This window comes from Arachis stenosperma, chromosome 9 (assembly GCF_014773155.1).
Source record: "Arachis stenosperma cultivar V10309 chromosome 9, arast.V10309.gnm1.PFL2, whole genome shotgun sequence".
In the NCBI taxonomy this organism is placed as follows: Eukaryota; Viridiplantae; Streptophyta; class Magnoliopsida; order Fabales; family Fabaceae; genus Arachis; species Arachis stenosperma.
The window spans coordinates 138,621,820-138,629,026 of record NC_080385.1 but is presented as its reverse complement, the minus strand read 5'-3'; positions in this window follow the sequence as shown (position 1 = coordinate 138,629,026).

Here is a 7,207-nt window from a genome sequence, read left to right as displayed (position 1 = left end):
TTTCCACATACATTTCTTATCTTCTTCTCTTCTGTTTTTCTTCTTAAAAATAGACAAAAACGTCCAGTAGTAGTGGATATGTAGTTGTCTGTGTATTATATACCTCAATTGTTGTATGAGAAACAGCAAGGGTGATATTTGAGTGTGAGAATCCGTTACTATTGCGCACTCAGCGTATAAGTTCATTGTCTGAGTTGAAGAGTTTGATATTGAGCAACTTTGATGGTATAGGGAGAAGAGAGATCGGAAGGGTGGGGTATAGGTTGCTAGCACCGTTAGGTAATGGAGTTTTTTGGTTTTGACTGTTTCGGCTCTAGGACGACGAGTATGTGCGACTCATGTTTGGCATCTATGGGAGAATCATGGCGGAACAAGTGATGGAGCTTTCCGCCAAGGTTGGTGATGTTGGTGGTGGTGGTTCTGTACACTCGACCTTTGTGCAGGATGACCCACCTCTCGCACCACCACTGATTCATGTTGCCAGTCTAGTGGAGACATGGAGGTGGGCGAGGAAGACTCCGACGAAGAGTAGCGGATAGCAACGATAGTGATTCCTCTTAAGATGATGACGAGGAGGAGTTTGTACCAAATATGCCGGCCGAGACAACGATGCATTATGTTTTGCCTTCCCCCCACCCGATTCCGACTCTCTTGGATGTACCAAGTCACTATCATACATTGGATATGGACGTCATGCATGAGAAATCTCCGTTTTCCAACATTAGATAAGAGGATTACAACCTAAACGATGAGATAGAGTTTCGAGTCGGCCACATATTCAAATGCAAAGATGCAGTAATGCAGGGGTGAAGAACTACAATATTCACAAAAGTGCTGAGTACCGAATGGTCGAATAGGACCGATTAAAGTACCATGTGCATTGCCGTCAAGCTGCAAATGGATGTCCCTAGAGTTTCCGTGTTGCCCTCTGACAAAACCTCGGATACTGGTGAGTTCAAGTTTAATTGTGGCGTACTTACTCATTTATGATTGCTATATATTGAGTAGTTCCCAACCATGGAACGTGTGGGTCTCAGAACGCCATCGCTCCATGAATGTCGTTGTCGAATACAAAATCCCTAATAAGCACCATGTCGCCGAATCCAGCCTACCTCAGATACGGAATGATGGTATCGAGTGGTGGAAGCGTGTGGCTCACTCGCTGGAGCAGAAGTAAGCGAGACCTCTGACAACAGAATCTAAAATAAGTTACAAGAATAATGCTAAGAACTAATATTTAGTGAATTTTTTTAAAGTCTATTTATTTATTATATGTTTTAAGTCATAAATTTTAAACTTATTATTTTAAATTTTAAATTATAAATTCTAGAAAAAATTAACTAATATTAATTAACTAAAAATTAATTCTTTTTATAATTTTTTTGGTTATAAATATTTTTTATTCTACATTGATTTTAGTCTTTTACCATTATTATGATTAAGATATGAAAACGATATGCATTTATCATCTCTTTTTCCTTTATTTTTTTGACAAATAATGTATCTCTTTTCCTGAAATATATGGGGTAGGTCTAAAACGAGCACAACCATTATATGTTTATTGGATGCGCCACATTTATATAGACCATTAGATTTGATTAGATGAAAATCAAAGGCTAATATGAAAGAAGAGCATTGATGGACTCTAATAAATACAGAATATCTTAGTACATAAATAAATGCTTTAAATGACAATACTTTAATACACAATATTTTAAATGGTAACAAAATCTTTTATTCTTAAATAATTAAATATAAAATATATAAATACAAAAATATGAATATTCTTTATTCAATAAGATTAATTATTATGCAAGAAATTTTTATGATATTAAAAAATCATATTAAAATAAAATTTTAAACTGTAACATAAAAATATAAAATAATTAAAATTTTATTTTATATTACTTGACAAATAATTAGATTATTATATTCAAAATTTATTAATTAACTAATTTTGTTAAAGATATTATTTATATAAAATAATTTTTCATCAAAATATTTCAAAAATATAATTTATTTAAAATATTATATATAATACATGAAAATATTAACTTTTTTATTTTTTTCATTTTTTTATAGAAAAACGGAATAAAAATAATATAATTCTAAATACATGCTTATCACATTATATATTTACTTATATTAGTAAGACCTAAACTAAACAAACTTACATAATTAAAAATATAAAATATATAAATATAAAAAATAAATATTTTTTATTTATTAAAATTATATATTTATAATAAGATCATTTTTTATTTTTATTATTATCAAGTATTTTTTATTGTTTTAGTTAAATTTTTTATTCTCTAACTCGACCAAATTTATATATAGGTGAATTTTATCCAATCCTCTCTAAAACAACATGTAAATTAGCCTCTATGACATGTCACGCATTTAATTAAATGTTTAATTTTAATTTAAATTTATTTAACTCAATGAGAATTAACATCTTAACTAAAGTAGGACCATTTTATAATTAAATATTTTTTAAGATAGATAATTGTAAATATTAAAAAATAAATTTATATTCTTTTACCAAATTATTATTACTTAAATTCGTTCCACCCTTTCATTGAAAAACACCTTCTGTGTTGAGTGAAGTATATTTCCTTCCTTCCACTATTTCTTCATCACTCAAAGTGCGTTGAGAGCACACTCTAACTCGAAGTAGGATGGAGAGTAAAGATGCAAGTATCCTTTGAATATCTAATGTAACCGATCTTGTGTACGATCCAATGATCCATAGCCATTCCAAAGAACGGCTTTGAACTAATTGATATAGTCCAATTTAAATTCTAATAGATGGATGAATCAAATGCATGCACATCTAATTCAAGCATCACAATCATAGATTAATGCATCCTGATAATACAAAATTTATATGTGACACAAAATTATGCGAACTAAAAAGCAAAAGACAACTACAAAATAGCAGCACGACCAAATACACTCTTTAACTAATCGCAGATCCACTACAAATTGAAATCAATACAGAAGAGCAATCAGAGAGAAAAACAACGAGGTTACAGAGAATAAAGATTTAGTTTTTAGTATTTTATTAAATTATACATTTATTCTTTTAAATAATTTTTTAATTACAAAATAGCTTAATCATAGTTAACATAATAACCAATTAAAAAGTGACATGTTATAAAGGGTAATTTACATGTTAAAATATAAAAAATAGAGTAGAATTTACTATATATATATATATATATATATATATATATATATATATATATATATATATATATATATGAAAAATTAGTGTACAATTGCCATAATATTTCTAAAATACTTTTATTTTTTTTTGGTATTTATATGTTTTATATTTTTAATTACGTAACCTTGATTAGTTTAGGTTTTACTAATATAAATAAATATGTAATATGATAGGCATGTTTTTTGAACTATGTTATTTATTCTTTTTTTTTTTTTAAATTGAAAAAAATAAAAAAAAGTTAATATTTTCATGTATTATATATAATATTTTAAATAAATTATATTTTTAAAATATTTTGATAAAAAATTATTTTATATAATAATATCTTTAACAAAATTAGATAATTAATAAATTTTGAATATAATAATCTAATTATTTGTCAAATAATATAAAATAAAATTTTAATTATTTTATATTTTTATGTTACAGTTTAAAATTTTATTTTAATATAAATTTTTAATATTGTAAAAATTTCTTGCATAATAATTAATCTTATTGAATAAAGAATATTTATATTTTTGTATTTATATATTTTATATTTAATTATTTAATAATAAAAGATTTTGTTACCATTTAAAGTATTATGTATTAAAGTATTGTCATTTAAAATATTTATTCATGTACTAGAATATTCTGAATTTATTAGAATCCATCAATGTTCTTCTTTCATATTAGCCTTTAATTTTTATCTAATTAAATCTAATGATTTATATAAATGTGATGTATCCAATAAGCACATAATAATTATGCTCGTATTAGACATACCAAATATATGTATCCCTTTTCCACTAACTCTATCTTGTTTTAAAACAAAAGGTAATATTGCGCAATTCTCCTTTGTGAGATTGATCCAATTATTAGTAATTTGAATGAATTAAGCTATAGATTTCTGTTTTGAATAAATTAAACTGCACCAATAGTTGCCGAATTAATTGCATCAGAAGGGAATCAATGAGAAAAAAAATTTCTGAACTTAAATCATATCACAACCAAACAAATTAACATGGAAGTAATTTATATACCAAAAATGCTAGACAAACCAAGTTTTTTCCTTTTAACTAAATTTAATCAAGTCAAATTTACATAAGTACGTTTATTACGTTTTTGTTCTTTTTTTTTTTCTTTTTTTTGGTTCTCCTTCTCTTTCTCTTTTACTTTTATTATCATCATCATTAACATCATCTCTTCTTTCTCTACTTCCTCTTTTTTTATGTTCTTTTTTCGTTTAATTTCTTCTCCTTTTCTTTTTTTTTTCTTTCTCTTTCATCATCATCATCAACATCATCATTATAATTTTCTTCTTAGTTTAAATCACACAATTAGTTTAACGATAACAAAAGTAACACATATATTTAATGACACAAAAAATCTATTAAAAATGATACTGAAATTTTGATAAATGACACAATAAGTTTTTAAGAGTTAATAGTCAAAATCATTCTTGAAAAATTGTCTCATTTTCATTTCGGTCCCTAAAAGATAAAATTAATCAAAAGAGTCCTCGAAAGATAATCACGTTGGTAGAGTTCGTCCTTCCGCCATCTCAGTTGATGAGGTGGCTAACGTTCGCTGAGATAGAACGTTAACTGATAGTGTGGCACACCTTAAATGTGACAATGTTGATGCTGACAAGATAATTTTGTTAAATTAAGTCAAATCAATCCCAATGTTAGAACCCTAATCCCAATCTTAAACATAAATAACTCTTCTTCTCCAGTTGGATATCTTTACACGTTCTTTTAGCAAGCATATCCAACTTCAATGCACGACAATGAAGATACTGACCTTCATCCCTAACCTTAGCAGAAACATAAACCGAGATAACAAATAGTAGTGTATAAACTCATTCAATTTTAGTGCAAACTCAGATTTCATCATAGAAAATAAACTGATACCCTGCTAAGGTGGCCCATTTTTGAAAACTTAAAAACCAAGGAGCTTCACAACACAAAATTCTTGTTAGGTATTTCACCGAACCGCTTCTTTGCATAATAGATAGAACCCATATTGAGGTAGCTTGATATACAAATTGATCACTGATAAATCCATTTCTAAAATCTAGAAATTTGAATACACGAGCATGAAAACAACTCTGAAAGATTCAACCCCACCACATGGTAGTACTTTTCCACCACCGCCACCGCCGTCAATATAGAGGAGAAGAGTTATTTATGCTTGAGATTCGGATTAGGGTTCTAATATTGGTTCTAACATCTAGGGAATTAAAGTTTGCTTATACTTGTTAATTTTGCACTCTGGTAGCGCGAACTCGTGTGCAAGTGTCGCCTCGCAGAATGTGAAGTAAACAAGGATGTTCAAAGCTTGGGTGAGTGTCTCAGAAAAGAACGTCAGAGAGAACAGAGGAGACATGGTTGTTTTAAGTGGTGATCACGGGAGAGATGTTTGAATACGTCAAACGACATTGTCTCAACACTTGGAGGCAGAAAAAAAAATCAAAGCTAGGTTTGGGGTGTGCCACGTTTACGAACATTATCCACCTCATTAATTGAGATGACGAAAGGACGAACTCTACTAACGTGATTATTTTTTAATGACTATTTTAATTAATTTTATCTTTTAGAAACTAAAATAGAGATTGATTAATCTTTCACAAACGAATTTGGCTATTAACTCAAATTTTTAAAGATTCACAAATTCAAACTCTTAACTCACTCAACCAATAAAATACATTCAAATGTGTTTGGAATAAAAAACTATATTAATTTGTTACAAATGATATAGAAATGATTAAATCTCTTATATATGAGTTTAATAACAATCAATTAGTTCAATAATAAGAAAATTTGGTTAAAAAATTTCCTATGTCACTGTTAAGAAATTTCAGTGTCAAAAATTAAGAAACTTTCTATGTTATTATGGTTAAAAAATGTTGGTATTATTTTTATAATAAATTCAACACAATTCAAAACTCCTCCTCCTTCTCCTCCTCCTTTTCTTCTTCTTAACAAGAACTCGTATGATAGTTGAGAAATTTTGGTGTCAAAACTAAGAAATTTTTTCTGTTACGATTTAAAAATTTTGGCGCTATTTCTAATAAATTTCACATAATTCAAATTTTTTTCCTCCTCTTTTTTTTCATATTTTCATAATTATTTTTGTTTCACTTTCTTAACAAGAACCTATGTCACGGATAAAAAATTTTAGTATTAAAAAAAAAAGTTTTTCTATGTCATGATTAAAAATTTTTGATGCTATTTTTTTGATAAAGTCAATTTTTCCTTCTTCTTAATTAAGAAGAAAAAAAGGAAAAAAGAAAAAAATACTATAATAACTATCCATAGAAAAAAAAAAGGAAGAGAAAAAAAATAAAAAAATACAATAATAATAATAACAATAAAAGAATGATGATAAAAAAATTAAAAAAATGTGTAATTTACATATACATTATGTAAGTAATTTTTATTATATTTAAACTAATTTAATTAAATTTAATTAACAAAAATACTTAAATGTATAACAGAATCAATTATATATATATATATATATATATATATATATATATATATATATATATATATATATATATATATATATATATATATATATAGCATAGATCTCATTAGTTCGGTAAGTGTCCAATTCTTTTCACTCCCACCAACCTGCCTTTACATAATATCCAACAGCGCCAATTTTCTTCTGACCATGATTAATAAAGTTCAAATTAAAACAAAATGCATAAATACAAACAATATAACAAAACTATACTAAATAAAAAAAAAACCCCTCAAACATGAAAGACAAATCTAAAGGCCCTCTTTCCCAAATAAATTATTAATTTTTTTTAATGGTATCTCTCGACTCAACAGGTAAGGACTAATTTATCGTAGATCTAAACTTTATTTAAGAATTTGTTACTGATTAATAAGTTGTTACATACACAAAGCAAAATTCAAATTCTAACACTTATTTAAGTGAACAAGTGAGCTGATGACTACTCAACCAATTCAAGTTAACTAT